We start from the raw sequence: 10,478 nt of genomic DNA on the forward strand, positions 1-10,478 counted from the left end.
GATCGCTTCATTCTCTACCTTAAACTAAACCCTAATTCTCTCATACAATTACTTACTAGACCGTCGGAGCTTCGTTTCGGGACCCCCTCCCGGACGACGACTGACACCGGTTCTTTCTTTGTTGTGATTCTCAGACTTAACCCAGAAGAAGCTATCCCCAAACGGCGTTAAGATCGGAGCACATATCACAAGATTTGGCGCCATCCGGACATGTACTCAGAGTTACACAACCTTGATATGACCCTAGACGTCGACGATGACAGGAAAGGAACATGTGGCGCCCGACGGAGGAGAAACGAGTCCAATCAGATCAACGTCGTCGCTCGACGGCACAAAACCATATATGTCAAATGGACAAGCCTCCACCCACACGCCAACATCACAAATATCAGGTCCAATAACGGGAACTGCAGCGGCAGCAATCGCCGCCTTATGGTGACCGTCACCCGTCATAACTGAGCACCCGGTTACAACCATGACTGCAGTGCCTCCGTCGACACTGACCCATCAGTCACAACTGTCGACTCAGCAGTCGCAACCGGTGGTTTCTCAGCCGCAATTGCTACTGCAGCAGGCGGGGACGAACACTTGGTCCCGAGGGACCATATTGTCCTCCACACAATACCCAGCATCAAGCCATCAGTTATATCCGGTAGTAGACACGCCGCACATACCTCCATATGTGCAACAACTGCCGGAGTTCAACTCTTGCACAAGCTAGCTCCAGGAAACAAGTCCTCAAGCGCACACCGTCGTCGGGATGGAAAGAGGCCAGCTAGCAAGCAACATCTCCGACATCGGAAATAACTTGAGGACCAACCTCGATGCCGACAAGGAGAATGTTGAGTTTCGAAAGGATGATGGCAAATACCAAGATCGTAAGAACAAGAACTTTACCATCAGGAGATCGCTCAAGAGACGCGAACGTCGTGAGGCTAATGGCGACATAGAGGTGCTATCTAGAAACCTCTTAAGCATCAAATTCTCATTAGAGGACCCGATGCCACACAACTGGAACCCCAGGGATCCGCTCTTAATCACTACTTATATACGCCAAAAGCAAATACATCGCCTTTACATAGATAATGGCAGTAGCACCGACATCCTCTACGATCATTGTTTCCGACAGTTACCAACTTCCTGGAAGGAGGACTTGAAGCCACCGACATGCGGCCCATTGGTCGGTTTCACATGACACAACCTATGGCCATTGGGCACCATACACCTCCCTCTCACACTGTTTAGCCACGACGGGAGGGAGAGCATGACACGAACAATCGAGTTCTCATTAATACGCTTCCCACCGGAACAAAACATATTTCTTGGGCGATCAACACTTTTACAATTGCAGGCCATACCGTCTACCATCCAAGGTACCTTCAAGTTTAGCACACGCACCAGTTCGGCCACAATTGTTGCTAGCAGCCTACGTCCACATGTTTACAATCAAATCATCACAGCTCTAGAGTTAGTACGAACCACAAAAAAGTCAAAGGAGGACTACCGCACGGAAAAACACGTGATCCACCCGGAGCAAGAAATACGAGTGGGCGCCAATCTATCGAATGAAACCAAAGCCAGGTTAATCACACTCTTAAAGAAATTGTCTAACGTATTTGCTTGGCAACCTACATACATGATAGGGGTAGACCACAAGGTCATCGAACATAGCCTGAATATTATGCCAGGAAGCGCCTCGATAAAAAAAAAGAGGGGGTAAGCGGTTGATACGAACAAAGCAATCAATGAGGAAGTCGCAAAACTGGTAGGCACTGGCATCCTCCGGGAAGCAATTTTTCCCACCTGGATAGCTAACCCTATAATTGTAAAGAAGTATGATGGGTCGTGGTGAATGTACATTGATTACTATGATCTAAACAACGCCTGCCAAAAAGATCATTACCCTCTCCCGGAGATAGACCAAAAGGTTGAGTCCCTGGAAGGCTTCCAACGCAAATGCTTCCTCGACGCTTATAAGGGCTATCACCAAGTCCAAATGCGTAGGGAAGACGAGGAAACGACAGCATTCCACACCGATAGCGGCACGTTCTGCTATAAGAAAATGCCATTTGGGCTCAAAAACATTGGGGCAACATACCAGCGTCTAAGGGATAATGTTTTCGCCGACCAAATCGACAGGAACGTCGCAATCTACATTGACGACATGGTTATCAAAAGCCGTCACGAAGCAGCGTTACTTGGAGACATTGAGGAAACCTTCCAGACTCTAGCACAAGCACAGATGAAACTCAATCCAGGAAAATGCACCTTTGGAGTAGAAGACGACCAATTTCTAGGTTTCCAGATAACCAAAAAAGGAATCGCGCCAAACCAAACCAAGGTCCAGTAGTTCCTCGACTCCAAGACTCCCCACAACGTAAAAGTGGTCCAGGAGATCAAAGGAAGATTAACGACGCTCGGCGGGTTCATCGCCAAGTCAGCTAAAAACGCCATTCCGCTCTTCCACATCCGAAAGGGTTGTGATAATAAAAACCAGTTCAAATGGACAACTGAGGCTGACAAAGCCCTATAACATCTGAAAGAAGACTTACATCAGCTCCTAACCATGGCGAGCCCCCTACCAGGAGAAACCCTACAAATGTACATAGCAGCATCCGACGAGGCCATATCGTCAGTACTGACAGTCGAGAGGGATAAGAAGCAGCTGTCAATACACTTTATGAGCAGAGCACTGCAGGGTCCAGAGCTCAACTACCCAATCCTAGAGAAATTAGTCCTCGCACTAATTTACGCAGCCAGACGCCTCTGACGCTACTTACAGGCTCACAAGATTGAGGTTTTAAAAGCTTCCCAGTGAAGCAAATCCTCATAAGACCGGAAAAGTCGGGACGACTGAAAAAATAGGCCATCGAGCTAGGGGAGCACAACATAGATTACCAACCACGCACCATCATCAAAGCTCAAGCTTTAGCGGACTAACTAGTAGAAATCCCTGATACACTCAAAGGGGTACCGACGGTTGTGTCGATAGACCCTCGGACCCCGAAGCGAGTAAATATGTTTGGGAGCTACATTTCGACGACGCTGCAAGTAAGGAAGGATTCGGCGCAGGTTTGTTCCTCAGAATCCCTAGTGGTGACGAAATCACATATGTCGTGAGATTCGACTTTCAGGTCTCTAACAACAAGGCCGAATACAAAGCACTTCTCGCGGACCTTCACCTAACACGAGAGGTCGAAGCAAAACACCTCTCAGCTTTTAGCAACTCTATGTTCATCACCAACCAGGTCAACGACACTTATGAAGTTAAAGACCAGAGGATGTAAAGATACGTGGACGCAACGCGAAAGTTAGCACATTCGTTTAAAAGCTTTAAGATCAAGCAAATTCCCCGCGGGAAAAACGCGAAGGGCGACGCTCTCAGCAAGTTGGCCTCAACATCTTTCGATAAATTGACCAAGAAAGTATTAGTAGAGCTTCTCACGGAAAGAAGTATTGACAATAAAAAAATTGATACAATCGCAACGCCACCCTACTGGACCAATATCTAGACTACCTCCTGCATGGGGTCCTCCCAAATGATAATGCGGCTGCCAGAAAAATCAAAGTCAAAGCCCCACAGTTCGCTACAAGGGAGAAATAACTATACAAGAGAGGGTATCTAGCATTGTGGCTCAGATGCATCGCCCACGTGGAGGGACAATCACTCTTGGAGGAAAGTCACGCAGGTGAAGGTAGGGCGCACGAAGGCGCACGAGCACTCACGGGAAAGATACTTTGTCTAGGAGTATACTGGTCTGACATATATAAGGATGCATCCGAACTCAAAAAAAATGCCCAGAGTGCCAAGCTTTCGCCCCCTTCCAAAACTATCCTGTCATGCTATAACACCAGTCAAAATAGGTCAATAACAATCACATGTGATTATGGCAATCATGTAATGTGATTTTGTTAAACTAGTAATGTGATAAATGTACTATGTAGTTTATGTTAAATTCTAATACAAATATGAACTTTCTTTATGATGCAACTCAAAGTATACGTCCATACGATTCGAAAAATATAGAGAACATCTAAATCTGACTTCGCGTGAAGAAGTTATGATAAATTCTAACGCTATAATGCCTTATAACAAGAGGAATTTAAAATAGACTTAGAATTATCTATTGGAGTCTAAAAGAAAGTAGTAATACTCGCAATTACCTACATGTGCATATAAAGAACGCCGAAAACGGAGTTCTTATGCAAAAGTTATGGCCTTCCGAAGATGCAGTTGTCAGAAACCCTAATTTGACTGAACTCACGACGTGAGCATCAAAAATTCACGACGTGACGAGTCAACAGACACTAATCGGAGCTAGAAAACACGCGTTAAGGCTATGGGATGACTCATGGAAGTTCACGACGTGAACCTATCATGTTCACGACGTGAATGAGCCCAGAACACCCTATAAATAGCGATCAAAGCTCATTCATTCCTTACACCTTCTCCTTTCATTCTCTCTCGTTTCCGAAGGTCGTTTCCCTTCCCGAGCCTGACAACGACGAGCCTCTGACCGTTTAGATTCTATAGATCACGCTAATAGGGTGAGTTTCACGGCCCCACTTTTAATGTTTTCGGGGGAAAACGCATGCTAAATATTATATATATGTTATTATTATGTCTATATGATAGTATATTAGTATCAAAGTAGATAGTTATAATAACCGGGATATAGTTATTTCGAATTTGAAAATATACAATTATCGTAAAGTTGTTAGCATGTTATTGTTATAGTAGTATACTAATGTAGATCTTGAGTTATACTTAGGATTCTATATATATTTCATGTGCGATATAGTTCCAGAGTTATACTCGGAAGTTCTATATGTTAATTGATATGTACGTTGTTATTGTTGGTTTTATGTCAAGATAAAACCAGGTATGTTATATGTTGTTGTTATTGGTTTTATGTCAAGATAAAACCTGGTTTAACTCAAATTATAGTTGTTGTACTGCCTAAGTATTATAAATATTAGGAGTAATGTTTAAAGCATAGTCTAATAACTTAGGGTTTTAGACACGAATATGATTTTACTACTAGAACTAACGGAACTCGACAAGTCTACATGAGTTATTGTATTCATCAACTAAGATTGGAAATCTTAGGGAAAATCCTCTGACCTGTAACCGTTAATCCCGTGTGAGCGAGGAAGTCGTGTATGAATAGATACGGGTTGACAACCCCACTCGTGGTTGCTAGCTACAACACAACGGTGTGCGAGTGATGAGTTGTCCTTTTGTTTGTTTATTGTTCCGACGTTGATGAAGCGTGTGGAACTTATCTTAATATGCGAAACTTGTAGCATCAAGCAGAGGTTTGAAACTAGTCATATAGCCGCGGTTACGGACTCATGGTAGCAAATTGTTAGAAGCATTATACTATCACACCCCCAAACCAAGGATGGCGGAAACGTCCAGGGGTGGAGGACTTCATGTATAGTATCACAACAACGAGTATAATAGTGCTCAAAGTAAATACAACCATCATAGATATAATTGAAAAAGTTACACCATAGTATGTATTTACATGTTTCAAATCAATTACACTATGATGACAAAATGAGATGTTTGACGATTTAACGTCCCATCCTCAAAGCTGTTGATTTCCTGTTTCACTGATTTCCTGAGAATACAAGTAGTTTTGAAAGAGTGTCAACAATTAAGTTGGTGAGTTCATAAGAGTTTTATTTGAGAAAGAAGTCGTTTTCCTTGTAAAAGCGATAGAGTATGATTCCATAAAATTTAATATTTTATTTATTAAGTGTGAAATGAACGCTCCTATGTTATGCAATAATGTAGCCTAGAAAGACCTGTAGATTCCTTCTATAATCACCCAGTGTATATAAGTTATATAAAATTTAAGTTAAATAAACTGTCGAATATAATGGGTCTGACCTAGGTCCACAATCAAACAAGGAACAGGAGGTAAGGCGGGTCCACCAATTCCAAGTCGATTGCGACTAAATTCTTATATAACTCTAACATGTACACTTAGCAAATTATAGCTGAAGTCTAACAATTCTAGATGAAACGTAGTTTTAATATCATGAAAGTCATTTAGTGTAAACCTGGTACTTTGTCATGTATACTTCAAGAAAATCCCTTATTTCCTTATAAAAAGTTATGTAGCCTTAAATCCCAAGACCGAGAATATGTGTGTGTGTGTGTTTTGTACTTATAATGTTTATAATAGTAATGCGTTTCCAAAGAAAATAAAATATTTTCCTTATAAAAAGTTATGTAGCCTTAAATCCCAAGACCGAGAATATGTGTGTGTGTTTTGTACTTATAATGTTTGTGGTTTTAAATAGATAAAACCCATTTTCAAAGTAGAATTTTCCCTATAAACTTGAAAGATTGTTAACTCCCTATGTGACTCGTTATAACCATACTACAACGAGAATTAACCTGCAACAACGTTTTCCAGACGTCAAGATCGTATGACTCTTGTCACCCGCAGACCTGCAGGTCCGGCTGTAGCTAGCAGCGAGGTGTGGGGGTATCAATCCCAATATAGATCTATACACAATTATCACGCTCTCCCTACAAGAGACTCTGGTTATAACTTACAGGAATTTGAACCCGTACTCTAAGAGTACAATGGAAGTATTGTCTCACAACTTACGTTAACTAGTTTACATATAGTTTGAGTATAAAACCTCTTCCGTGGTGGAAGTGAAATCACCTTTTATGAAATAAATTAGTGATATAAAATCCATAAACTATTACTATTATAGTTTATCATGTAGTGTTTGAAAAAGCCATTTGTTTTGTGAGTAAAACCTTTTTTTTTTTGTGGTGTGCTTTTGTCGTAAACTCCATAAACTATACTTATTGTAGTTTATTGATTTTGTTCGAAATGAATGGAAAAACCTTATCATAAATGACTAATTTCCGTTTATGATGATAAACTAACAAGAAAATACATTCAACATTTAGAAACTTATTGTTATGCACTTTGCTCAACATACTACAAAGTATTGTTAATATCGTAAAACTATATAAGTAGTCTTTAACTTATCTGCACTGTTTTAGAAAAGTCATAGAAAAATCATACGAAGTCGAAAACTGAATCCGTAAACTATGAGAGTTTAGAAAATGTGTCTAGTTTATTCATAATATTTATTATGATTTTTAGAAGTCCCTAACTTTTGTGAAAATGTTCATATTCACAGACTGGTCCGAATTCGTTTCTGAAATGATAGGCAGTTTTGTAAAAATCACCATAAATTATAGAAAAATCGTATGGAGATGTGCAAGTAGTCATGTTAAAGGTATGAACCTGAAATATTTGCATATTAAACAGGTTTGAAAGATATAAAGTTTAAGATGGTCAAAACAGTCCGTGAATAGGACTTAACTTTTCTAATTAAAGGTATTGTTTGAATTTAGTTAAGTTTTTGGTATTTTAACTTGTATTCCCCCCCTAAAACTTGAAGAAAACATGAAAATGTAGGGGTATGAACTCACCTTGAGTTATTTTCTGAGATGAATGATGAAGAGAATAAGTTTCCAAGTCAAGAACACTTGGGAGATGCTTGAAGATTCGAAGATTTTAGGCACAAATATGACGATATTTGTGTAAGAGATTCATGGTTTGAGTGAAGAAGTAAAGAGTATTCAAATGTAGGATGAAGATACTTACCAAAACTGGAGGGAATGCTCAAGAATAACCTTGTAATCTCGAGTTCTTAGAGAGGGAAATGGGAGAGAAGTGTTTGTTTCTTGGTGAGAGAGTGAGTAAAGTGGAAGGAGAGATGGGAGTTTCCAACTTTTGATCAAGTTACCAGTTGGAGGAGAGATATGAGAGGACAAATAGTTGACTAGGTAGGGGTGAATAGTGATTGGGGGTTGTCCGAAGTGGGTATGGGGGATAGCTTGTGTCACACTCTAAGGTAAATCAACACTCTAACACAATATCTCACCCAATAGATATTGTCCTTGGTTTACGATCCTTTCTCAAAATATGGTTTAAAATATGATAATATAGGGTCTTATATATAAAAATATAAGTTTGGAGTGTTTAAAATTATAAAAATAAAAGTTTGAGGAAATTTCCGGAGCAAAAATCACTTAAAAACACTAAAAAGTCCGAAATTAGTAAAAATCCGGAGTGAAGGGGTGAAATCCGGAGTCACAGCAGAATTTTCGGAGCTCCTTTAAGCATTCAAGAGCTAATACCAAATTTCCGGAGGAGAGGATTAGGCTGCGAGGGTCCGAAGCGGGTAAACAGGGAATTCCGGAGGCGCTGGGCGAGGTCCGAAGCTTTCTTCTCGGATCCGAGGTCAGGAGCGAAATTCATCCGGTTCAGCTTGCAGGTCCGATCCGCCCCACATGTTCCGGAGTCAGTAGGAGGTTCCGAAGCAGGAGGATAGTCCGGACTAAGGGGTTCCGGACTAAGAGGGTTCCAGACTAAGAGGGTTCCGGACCAAGAGGTTTCCGGACTAAGAGGGTTCCGGACCAAGAGGGTCCTTTTGGGCTATTTTCGACTGAGGAAGGTACATAGAGAGATTTGGGAGAGATTTCACATACTTGGAGAGATTTGGGAGAGATTTCACATACTTGGAGAGATTTGGGAGAGATTTCACATACTTGGAGAGGTTTGAGAGAGATTTCACATACTTTGAGAGATTTCTAATACTTAGAGAGATTTGGGAGAGATTTCACATACTTGGAGAGATTTCACATACTTGGAGAGATTTCTCATACTTAGAGAGATTTGGGAGAAATTTCACATACTTGGAGAGATTTGGGAGAGATTTCACATACTTGGAGAGATTTCTCATACTTAGAGAGATTTGGGAGAGATTTCACATACTTGGAGAGATTTGGGAGAGATTTCACATACTTCGAGAGATTTCTCATACTTAGAGAGATTTGGGAGAGATTTCACATACTTGGAGAGATTTGGGAGAGATTTCACATACTTAGAGAGATTTGGGAGAGATTTCACATACTTGGAGAGATTTCTCATACTTAGAGAGATTTGGGAGAGATTTTGTTTGTGACTTTTGCGAGTGTTTAACTTCGAAATGCAAGGTTTGTAAACCCCGTTTTGCCTTGTTATGAGCGTCATACGCCCCCGAAGGGTATGTATTAATGTTTTATTGAGTAGTTTCACCACTTACCCTGATTAGGGTTTAGATTTACCGAACACGTGAAGACTCAAAGTGATACTTTGCATTAAGATAGTGTGTTGTACAATAGTAAGCACGATGTAAACCCTAATATACAAGGGTTAAATGAGTTGACCGGTTTGACTTATTGACTTTATTTGACTTTGACTTGACCAAAAATTGACGGTTGTCACATCATCCCCCCGTTAGAAGGAATTTCGTCCCGAAATTAGCGTTTTGATCGGGACTTCGAGAGTTGGGGAAAGATGCGGGTATTTTTGTTTCATCTGGTCTTCGCGTTCCCAGATGAACTCGGATCCTCGTTTTACGTTCCAACGGACCTTCACAACAGGGATGCGACTTTGATTTCGTTCTCTTGATATTTCGACCCATGGTTTCTATCGGTTTTCCACGAAGTGGAGACTCTCGTTGGTTTTGATTTCGTCGGGAGGTATCACAAGAGTCTCGTCAGACATACATTTCTTTAAATTTGACGCATGGATGGTTGGATGTACATTATTAGGTTCTTGTGGCAGTCGGAGCTTGTATGCCACTGGGCCAATCCTGGCAAGGATGTCGAATGGCCAGCTGTACCTTGGATTTAGTTTCCCATGGTTACCGAAACATATCATTCTTTTCAACGGTGAGGCCTTTAGCAGAACTCGGTCACCAACCCGCAATTCTGAGGGTTTGCGTCGCTTATCGGTGTAGCTCTTTTGTCGGTTTCGAGGTGCTTCCAGCCTTTTTCGAATTTGTACTAAGTCATAAGTAATAACTTCTCCTCGGAGCGCTGCATAGGGCCTGCTTTAGTGTTCCACGTTTGATTAGATCGGTAGGGAGCATATGGGTTCGGTTTACGCGACTAGACTTATTCGGATGGTAGAACGTTCACTCACACTCCTGGGTAGTCTTGTCCCGAAGTTCATGGTAGGACTCGTACCTGGTCCATCTATCATTAACTTGCGCATATAGGTCGTATGTAATTAGGGTTGGTAAGACAGTTGGATGGGTGACTCTGCCCCAAGTCCACAACCAGACAAGGAACAGGAAATAGGGCGGAAACACACATCCAATGTCCGTAAAATCTTAATCATATATTATCCTCGCGTATACACTTAGTAGTGATAGACTAACCGTATTCGTCCCAAGCTTCTGTGCTTGAACCTTATCTGCTGCATGCGTGACATTCCCGAAGGGTCTTTTGGAAATACTTGTGGAAGGGTTTCGGAAGGTATAATACTCCTCTGGTGAGTGTTTTGGGGTTTCGCAGTGAGAGATGACCCGGAGGTCCATGTCGGATTTACGTTTATGAAAGGCGAGGGTTTCGATATTCAGTGGGTTAAGTGAAGGGTCATTTC

Source organism: Lactuca virosa, chromosome 9 (assembly GCF_052849685.1).
Source record: "Lactuca virosa cultivar CGN04683 chromosome 9, Lactuca_virosa_CGN04683_v6, whole genome shotgun sequence".
NCBI lineage: Eukaryota > Viridiplantae > Streptophyta > Magnoliopsida > Asterales > Asteraceae > Lactuca > Lactuca virosa.